At 44.8% G+C, this 10,448-nt stretch overlaps 1 protein-coding gene across 5 annotated transcripts in view; it reads left to right on the top strand.

The window, feature by feature from the left end:
* CA6 (carbonic anhydrase 6) overlaps positions 1–10,448 on the top strand; it is a 47,312-nt gene that overhangs the window by 1,296 nt on the left and 35,568 nt on the right. For 2 of the 5 annotated variants that reach the window (XM_075121010.1, XM_048824819.2), the window contains exons 2-3: positions 385–458; positions 5,179–5,389. The gene's annotated coding sequence lies outside the window, so the exon portion shown is untranslated. Of the gene's footprint in view, positions 1–384; positions 459–5,175; positions 5,390–10,448 lie in introns of all 5 variants that reach the window. The other 3 variants (XM_075121009.1, XM_075121008.1, XM_048824820.2) reach the window with 3 other exon arrangements.

Raw genomic sequence — 10,448 nt, 5'->3', positions numbered from 1 at the left:
GGAAGTGATGCAATTAGTCCTGGATGAAAGGGGGGGAGCCCTCAAAATTTTCCTGTTTAGGGGCCCGCATGGGGACCGAATGCACCAGGCACCAGCTTGCAAGCACCATGCAACCCGGTCACAGGCCAAGCACTTAAGGAGTACACAGCTCAGGATGGGGATAATCGAGAACCGAGGAACGAGTAGGCCAGTTTGCACCACAGTGCTTTTTTGGGTAGCCCATTATTATCCACTCAGAAAGCTAAGGTCTCACCTTTAGCAAAGGCAAAGTAGGTACCAGACAGTGGAAAAGCGCAGCTCAGGAGGGGAACGATTAAGAGCAACTGAAATGAGTTTGACAGTACAAGGTTAGATTTTGAAAAATACTATTTTCCATTCATAAAGCTAAAGTCAGCTCTGGCAATGTGATTTATCCTGGCTAAACCAAAGGAACAGGACCAGGGGAAGAGCAGCTAAGGGTAAGATAATTTATGGTGTATGCCACATGTTCCTAGCAAGAATTTTCATTCGCCTTCTCTTCCCCCCCCCCCCCCCCCCGGCAACATTTTTATCCATTCCAAGCTCTAAGAAAGCCATAGGAGAAGCCACATACAAAAAGTTGGGGGAAATGAAAGGTGGTGGAAGAATCCATGAAAACAGCAAACACATTGATGGGGGCAGACAATTGCTAAAAATGTCATGTCTTGCTGTTAGTGCTCGTTCCAGTAGGACTGAGTACTGGAGAAGTGTAGCTAGAGGTAATGCTAACCAGGAAGAAGAAAAGGAGGACTTGTGGCACCTTAGAGCCTAAAATTTATTTGAGCATAAGCTTTCGTGAGCTACAGCTCACTTCGTCGGATGCATTCAGTGGAAAATACAGTGGGGAGATTAATATACATAGAGAACATGAAATAATGGGTGTTACCATACACACTGTAAGGAAAGCGATCACTTAAGATGAGCTATTACTAGCAGAAGAGTGGGGGGAGAAAACTTTTTGTAGTGATAATCAAGGTGGGCCATTTCCAGCAGTTGACAAGAACGTCTGAGGGACAGTGGGGAGTGGAGGGGGGGGGGAAATAAACATGGGGAAATGGTTTTACTTTGTATAATGACCCATCCACTCCCAGTCTCTATTCAAGCCTAAATTAATTGTACCCAGTTTGCAAATTAATTCCAATTCAGTAGTCTTTCATTGGAGTCTGTTTTTGAAGTTTTTTTGTTGAAGAATTGCCACTTTTAGGTCTGTAATCGAGTGACCAGAGAGATTGAAGTGTTCTCCGACTGGTTTTTGAATATTATAATTCTTGACGTATGATTTGTGTCCATTTATTCTTTTACATAGAGACTGTCCAGTTTGGCCAATGTACATGGCAGAGGGGCATTGCTGGCACATGATGGCATATATCACATTGGTAGATGTGCAGGTGAATGAGCCTCTGATAGTGTGGCTGATGTGATTAGGCCCTATGATGGTGTCTCCTGAATAGATATGTGGACACAGTTGGCAGTGGGCTTTGTTACAAGGATAGGTTCCTGGGTTAGTGGTTCTGTTGTGTGGTGTGTGGTTGCTGGTGAGTAGCAAGGCATTTTACATTTTATTAACCATTCAGAAACTCAGGCCCCAAGATCTAAGAAGGCCAAAGAATCAGAGATTGGAAAACATAGCTCACACATACATTTCATTTGGCACTTTGCAACAAGATTTCTGTGGCTCGAAAGCAGTGGTTCTTCTGAAAGGGAATGGGAAAAGGGGATTTCCCTGCCACTCTGGAGGGTTTCACCCCTCATCCCTACCTCTAGATTCATCTCAGCCACCCCTCTGGGGATGACTTGCAGCCCTGGCTCAAAAAGAGAGATTTTAAAAGAAATTTTCCATTTGTACATAGAGAACGAACCAGAACATTTAAGTTGCATAGTCCCTATTGGTGTGGTATCCAGGCTCTGTTATACCAAATATTTAAAAAATACAAATAATACAAAGCTACCCTCTAGGCAGCACAGAAACTGTCACCCATGCTTTAATTAGTGTTAATTAATTAATTAATCTCCCCCACCAAAAAATCTCTGGAAGAGGATATCCCTGTACAGTTATATCCCCTTTCTACAGATGGCTGGGAGAACAGCCATCCTTGTTAACGACATAGGTCCCAATTCTGCAAACACTTATAGACATGAGCTCATCGGGACTACTTGTGTACATAAGCGTCTGCAGGATCAGAGCCATCATTGTTAACAATAGGCGTTTTGGTGCCTAAAGAATGCCGGATCCATGCCAAGGGGAGTTTTTCGTTCTGTGGCAAAGCTCTCAGGACTAGATCCACAAAAGGGACTCAGACTCAGCATTGCAATAGCTAATGCTGAGGCGCCCTGCTGCCAAGTGGAATCCACAGCTGAGTTAGGTGCCCATGCTCCCTATACAATGCATGGGGAGAGTTAGACTCCTTTAAGAATGGGATTCACAAAAGCCACCATATCAAGTGGGGAGCCGCTTAAGCTGGCCCATAGCAAGTGCTGAGGAGGAGAGGGATGTCCTAAGTCCCGCCCCACAAAGGGCTTTATTTCATGATAATGACTGTGCAGCAGTGTAAGTCAAAGGATTTAGGTGCCTACATCTGGGCCGGAGGGAGGCGCCTTCCTCAGGTTAGAATTCACAATCACATACCTGCTCCTGGCGTTAGGTGCCTAAGCCCTTTCTCACAACAAAATGAGGCGAAGCCCCACCCCTATAAACTTTCAGCCCGGTGGTTAGACCACCCACCCTGCAGTGTTTTCTGTGGAGTCCAATCCAGTAGGCAGCTTCTGAGAACGCCTAGAGGATTGGGCCACACAGGTAAGATAGGTGGGGTGATGCCTAGTTTGAGGTTTCTGCTGGGGCTTAGGTATGAGCTAGGCACCCAAAGCACCGAGACTGAGGCAGCTGTGCATATGCTCACTGGCAGATTTGTAGGGGGCTTTTCCAGTGGAAATTTAGGTGCCTAGGGACTTTAGGCAGCACCTGAGCAGAGGTTTTGAGAATCTACAGTTTGGATTTAGATGCCTAACAAGGCTCTGCTTCAAAGGCCATTGAAGTCCATGGGAATATTTCCATTGTTTTTAATGGGCTTTGGCTCAGGACCTGAGTGGCTTTATATGTGAGAAAAAGCCATGGATTTGTCAGTTTCAATATTTATATATTGGAGAGAGGGATTTAAAATGTTTATTTTTGTTAAAATCCAAGCTAGGGCCCTGATCCTGCAAAGATTTATGCAGGTATGTAACTTTACTCAGGTCAGTAGTCCCACTGAAATCATGTGAAGCCTCACCTGAGTAAAGTTACATACATGCATAGGTGTTTGCAAGTTAGGGGCTGGTAGCAATACATAAAATAGGGATCATGGCTACAATGCATACACAAAGGGAAAATACATTGATACCCACACCTAGCAAAGGCACCAAGAAATTGTACAGGAAACAAACTTTAAAGCATTTAAATTGAGATTTGGAAACTGAACAGTTCAGACAATTATATTCATCACATTAGTCACATAGTGCCTCTTATGCACAGATCTCAGCATGCTGCACTGTCATTAAAATGAAATAAAGCACAAGAAGGAGGGTATGTCTACACTTGGGAGCTATGTGGGCACAACTCCATAGTGTAGATACAGCCTATACTGGCAGAAGGGGCTTTTCCATCAGTGTGGGAATACCACCTCCTGAACAAGCACATCTGTTAGGTCAGCATAGCTACATTGATCAGGGGTGCACATAAATCCCCTAGCCCCATGGAATTCTTCCTTGCACTATAGCAGAAATTATCCACATTTTCTTCAGTGAAGGTCCTTTGGAATCTGAGCATCTCCTGGGTTAGTTTTGCATAGAAGTGTTGGGGCAGGGGCTGGGAAACAGAATCTCCCCCCCCCCCCATTTTGTTGCTGGCATTGAATAGGGGGTATCCGTGGCTCCAGGAAAATTCCTTGCCTCCAACATTTCATCCTATTACACAAGAAATATTTCAGTCAACTTTGTTTTTCTTTTAACCAGCCCCTTAAAAAACAAAAGAGGATTTTGCCTACACTTAGGAATAAAACTGCCAATTTTTAAAAAGCTACAGTGACTCAGAACACAGCAGTCCATCTCCTGAGATGTACAGGCTGCCAAGACCACACTGCCCCAGTGCTCGGCTGTCTCAGTTGGGTCAAATAAAAGGTTTTGGTCCCCACTTTCAGAGCCTTCAGGATCCTTGATGCTAAGAGCCGACGTTGACCATATCCTCCCCAGACAGCTACTTCTCATTCTTGATCTCGGGAACTCAGGAGACAGAGGTTTTCCAGTGATGGGTCATGAATCTGAACTTCAGTCCCGGCACAGATCAGGATAACCAGGGACCTCAGCATTTCCAGAGCAAAATGCAAACCCCACTTCTTTAACCCAGCGTTTCCATAATAACACCAGTGAAACACAAACAACGCTGAATCCCTACAGAGTAGGGGGGAAAGAGAGAAATAGATCTTTTATGCACACTTTGTCATTGGACAAGGTGCTAGGATACCAGAATGATGGGCATGGTATATAAATCAAAATCTGCCAATGTTGGAACTCATTTGTAATAATACAGGTATACATTATAGATGTCTCACCACCTAGGAATATAATCCAGTTTCCTTATGGTCTAAAATCATTTTCCTTTAATGGGATTTTTATAGACAGCCAGCCTAGCTATTCCCCTTATTATTATGGACCGTGACAAATTTACAGACGATATGCATCCAATCATTTATCCCATGCTCATTACTCTAGTATCTGAGGGGGCAATCCTGCTTCCACTCCTGTTTGAAATTTTTCAGCATGAGGGTTAAGAATGGCAACTCTGCCATGAAATGCCTGGCTGAGATTATCTGCTGAGGATTCCAAAGCATGTAAGCACAAGACCACAACCTGCACAGATCAGGACTTGCTAGTCAATTCATTAATATAGCCAATAGCCTATTACATAAACGCAGCGTACATTCCAGGGTGTGGGTTTACAGCACCTTGTATGCACATCCAGAGTGCTGCAGGAGTGGGGGATTCTACTTCAGACCTCACAACACACCTGAGAAGCGCGAATATCACCATATTACTGCTTACACATCATCCACATCTACCATATCCAGCAGATCTCTTTGTGTGTGCCTGCCAACTTGCATGTTGTTGACGTGTTCCCCCAAAAAGCAGAACTTCCAGCTGAGGATTCCGTTCTGGGACCGAGTGTTCTTGTAATCAAGGCTTCCTGATCTTCTGGCCTAACTCATCGCTCTGCATGGCTAGGGTGTCGCTGGTCCAGAGAAATGCTGTAATGGAAGCAGCACTCAGCACTGTGATGCTCTGATTTCCTCCCTCTATCAACTCTACAGACCGAGCTATTTAAGAAGCAGACGTTAGAAAGGTAATGGTGCACGTTAGACTAATGCTGGTTTGTGGGCTTCTTTTAAAAACATTACATGAATATTTGAATGTTTATTCACAGTTGCCTGCCTGGCTCCAGGTGCTGAATCTCAGAGCATTTCTCTCTGCTGTCACGCTTTTTGCAGCCATTGATCCATTGATTAGGTTTTAATGCACCAGGATAATGAAATGACTTAGCATGATCGTTATTTTGAAATTCTTATGACCTTTGTTTTCCACTTCTTCCCTAACCCACCCCATCCCTCACCCAGATTTCTTAAGGACAGACAAGTGGAAGTACTGTGAATGCTTCCAAAAGCCACCTCCTTCACCAGCACCTAAATGCCAAATTGAAACTCATTGCCTGAGGGTAATTTCCAACCCATAACACCCCAGTTATCTGCCCACCTGTGGCAAAATTAGCAGGGTTGTAGTTGAAGATCGTATACAAAGTTTGATCCTTTTAGATGTAATGCAGGTACTCAGGCACCAAGATCATGAGCTGATATCAATACCTAGATAGTGTGTAGGTGTATGTGTCTGCGTGCTATCATCCCATGTGCATAGGCAGGCCAGAATCTGCTCTCAAGAAACCGAGTTACAAATCCTGTATGACTGCAGCGACCTCACTCTGCCATCTGATCTGAGAATCATGCACATTGACGTGGGGTTTTATCCTGACTTCAATGGACTTTGGATTAGGTTGTTGGTGAGGAAGTCACTCTTCCATAGTTCATTATCCAACCAGCTGGGATGGGCCAAAGGGCTTATGGATCTTGATAACCAGGCCAGAGATTGTGTGGATAAGGTTTCCCCATCTAAGAGGTTCTCAAGGGGTTTATTCAATCAGATACATGCTTTCACTGGTACTTTAAAATGCAATAGGTATTGGATTCACTACTGACCTGTAGTGGGTGACAGTGTGGACTCTGGTTTGGGCACGTCCATGCATAAGTTATATGCAGTGCATCAGGCATCAGTCTATATGTCCATATATGTAAATACACTGCTGTGTACACATTCACCAATGAGAATACAGTACTATGAATGTACCTTATTTAAAATATAATGTCAATGCAAGTCAGTTGTAGTCCTTATAACCAAACGAGGGCTAACATGCCCAGAATGAGAAAGGGAGTAATTTTTATATATGAAATGATCACAGGTCTATTTTCAAACTTCAGGAGAGAGGTATTTATAAATATATCCAAGCCGCAAGGAAGGCTGAAAAAGTTAATGCTGACAAGCTAAGAGGGAAGTTCAAATGCAATCACCTGGCATTGTTGAGGGTTTGAGGTGAAACCAAAGGCTTTTAATCCAGCCGATCATGAACTGCCAAGAACTGAACAACCTGAAGGAAATTGCTGCTGATGTAACCTATGACAAGAGAAAACTTGTATGAAAAATTATTAAGTAATCACCTGGGTAGGTGCTGACATGCTGAATACTGTACTGCACCTTGCTGTAGATTCTGGGTTCTTTACAGCTCTGATCTTTTCCTAGCATTTAAAGTCTGGTACAGTTATGGACAAGATGTCAAGACCAGGAACTGACTAGTCATTAATTGGCTTGTCATTAAGGAAGTAAATTTGCAATTTAATTTAAAAAAAAAAACCCGAATATTACAATCAATTCACAGTAAATTAATAAATAATTCACCTACTTGTTTTGGTGAGTATTTAATGCTTGTGAAAAGCACCAGATGGATAGGACTGGACAGAAACATCCTCTATTTGCGGAACCAGTACAGCATGGGCAGCAGCTATGAGTTTCTTTTGCACTGCCCCCCACCAATCTCAACCTTAGCATGAAGGAATCATGTTTAGCTCCCGTACCCCCACACATGCTCTCTGAGCCAACTCAGTCTTTGGTCTCTCTGCTTAGACGGCCAGCAAGGGAGCCCACTAGTGCCCAGTGTTTTTTGTTCTGTTTTGTTGTGAAATATGCACCTGCTGAACAGGAACTGGGCCGAAATCACCCGCTCATTTCACAAAGGCCCCGACCAGGAAATAAGGGATGTCAGCACTGCTTTCAGGAGGCAACTGCAGTACCTTTAGACAGCTAGCTAGATCAAAGCTACTTTGAGTAACAACAGTACTGAAATTGCATCAGCTGCTCGGGTAGGTACTCAAGGTCCTGGCCCCTTCAACACCTGTGCTGCAGCAGCTTCTCTGCTGTTGTTACTGGAGCTAGCTAGATTAAAGCTACCTTTGGTGTGTCATCTCCAGACTACATACCCATCATAACCGTTTTTTACCACTACCAGCCTAGGCTGGATTCAACAAGGCGAGCTGGGTGTGCATGGGTCTGCCACCCACTTTAACCATCCTTTGGACCATCCAAACTATTCCAGTCTTGTTTTTCTGTCGGTTTCTCTTTTCTGATGTTCTATTTGCAGGGGCTTTCTGAATACAACTGTTGAATGTAGCAAGCACATGCTAATCTGTTAATTTAGTTCACTGAATTGTGATTTGAAGCAAGGTGAACAACAGGAGTAAACACTGAAGTTGTATACATCTGATCCACAGAATAAATACTGCCCCTAAGCCTCTGAGGGAGGCTTTACATCCTCCTTTTTCTCCCTCCATTGCAAGGTGCCTAAAGGCTTTATCTTGGTCCCTTCTGGGATGGATCTCTGCTAGCTTCAGCCTTGGACATCCCTATTTTTGGATAGTGGCCAACTTTCCATTCCCTGACTCACTCTCCTATCCCTCTGTTTCCCATAGAGGGGTAGCCAGTTTCTGGTTAAACTGTCACATCCTACTACTAAACATGTCAAGAGGCCTCTTTGTCCCGTATCTTTCATTCCACCACCATGCTCTTGAATCCAGCCTCAGTTTGCTCGAACTCTGAACTTCCGGTTTCTCCCACAACTTCCATGGCTGCTAGTTAGTCCCATCCGCACCTTCAGAACGTCACTGGGGAAGGCATTTATTTAGACCTGGCTGTTGCTGAACTCCTTATCCTTGAACCAATCACTCCACATCTCCACTACTGCAATCTCTTCTTTTAGGGCTTGCCACTGTCCCTATCCACACTTCTCTCTTGACCCAGGGAATAAGAACACATCCCTCCGATCACTTGCTGCCTCCCTCTGAGGTGCTGAATTAGTCTGAGTTGATACCTTTTGCCTTACAGCCCTCCTTCACTCCTTATCTGATAGCAGATCCTGTTTGTAAAGATGGGGGGATCCACTGAGCACACCAGACTGGGAGTGAGGAACTCCTGAGTTTCCCTCTGTGGCGTCTTCACCTATCCCAGAAGTGAATAAGGCAACTACTGAACTTCATAATTAATTAATTATCACCATTACTATTTGTTTAGGGCCTAGAGTGTAATGTTGCCCCATCTCATCTGTACAATTAGGTTGATCACACTCATCTACCCCGCAGGGCTGTGGCAGGGGTTAATTAGTTAGTGTTTGTAAAGCACTTTGAAGCTGAAAAGTGCTATATAAGGACTATGTTATTGTTTCTATGTATGACGGACTCTATACAAAACTAAACTGTATTGTATTTGGCCACTGGATGTCACAGCTGCTCAACATACAATACAGTAGGGGCGGGGGGGGGGGGGGGGAAGGGAAGGGGCGGGGGGTGGAGTGGGAAGAAGTGCTTACCCAGCGACAGGGTAACAACAGCATTCCAGAAATTGTTTTGTTCTGCATGGAGTATGTATTTGTTCAGGGGTTTGGGAGTTTTTGTTTCTTTTTACATTGTTTTTACTGATTTTCAGAACTACAGAACAGTAGGAGTGCTTTCTCTGCACATTACACAACGGGGAGTCAGGAGCAGTAGCTAGAAGCGAAGCACAAATGCAGCCGTGTTGTCCCCATGCAGGTTAACCACGTTCAGTTAGTTTAGAGAGATTCACTACAGGAGAAAAGTGAAATCTAATTTCGGGCATGTTTACAAAAAACTGCAAAAAGAAGTGTGTTCTTAAGTCCGGTTAGCTAACCCGCGTTAACTAACCTGGGTTAAAACAGCGCTGATGCAGCAACTCAGCTTTTAACTCAGGTTAGTGGCTCAGATCCAACTCCAGACTTCCCCATAGGCTTTAACTTGAGCTGTTAACCTGAGTTAAAAGCCAAATTGCCGTGTCTTCACTGCTATTTTAACCCAAGCTAGCTGACTGGAGGAAAGAACACACTTTTTTTTTAAATGTAGACATACCCATCCTCTCCTTTTGCCCTGAGCAGGAGAGAAAAAGAGAGGGATGGTCCACCCCTGGAGATGACAGGACTCAGGAGGTGACAAAGGGCAGTCAAGGAGTGTGAATGCAGCTTGTGTAGATATACCCAAGCTGGCTTTAAACTAGCTAGCTTGGGTACCAGCAGCAAAGAAGCCCATGGCAGAACAGGCTTCTGCATGGGCTTTACATGCCCACCAGGGACTCTGGGTAATAACTTGTTGTGTAGCTGGCCCACACTGAAACCCATGCTGCCGTGGCTTCTCTGCAATGGTACCCAAGCTAGCCAGCTTAAAGCCATCTCGGGTACGTCTACACAAGCTACAATCACATCCCCTGATTGCAGTGTCACGGCTAGATGACTAATGCCATCAAAGCGCTAGATTTGGTACAAGGAGGCCCTTCACGAGGGAAGGAGTAGCGGAAATGCCCTCAGACAGGGGAAGAAGAGGCAGACCGAAAGGAGAGCCCCCACCAGGGAAATGGTGGCATGTTATAATCAACACCTTTGATTAGAAAATGAACACTGCAGCCATGAAGCTGTGTGCTCCGTGTAGCAACTGGCTTGTATATAACCACTAGCCACAGTGGGGCCACATGGAAGGGAGAAGACAGCTGTGAAGGCTGTCCCCTCTCACTGGGTCACTGCCTCCATCCCATTCACAGAAACTCCAGGTAGCCCACTGACCACACCGAGAAACAGGGAGGGGTCGGAGCTGGGTAACAGTTGATCTAACACTGCATGGCTGCCTTCTAAGTCCTGAATCCCAGGGTCAGGAATTAGTTAATGCTGCCCAGAGAAGAGCTCAGCTGACAATCTCTTGGGAGCCCAGTATGTAGGTCATGGCGCTCAAGTGCTGGTTGCCAGTCAG

The sequence above is a fragment of the Caretta caretta genome, chromosome 18 (genome assembly GCF_965140235.1).
Source record: "Caretta caretta isolate rCarCar2 chromosome 18, rCarCar1.hap1, whole genome shotgun sequence".
NCBI classification, from domain to species: Eukaryota; Metazoa; Chordata; order Testudines; family Cheloniidae; genus Caretta; species Caretta caretta.
The sequence above is the reverse complement of the archived record's forward strand: the minus strand, read 5'-3'. Positions and strand labels throughout refer to the sequence as shown.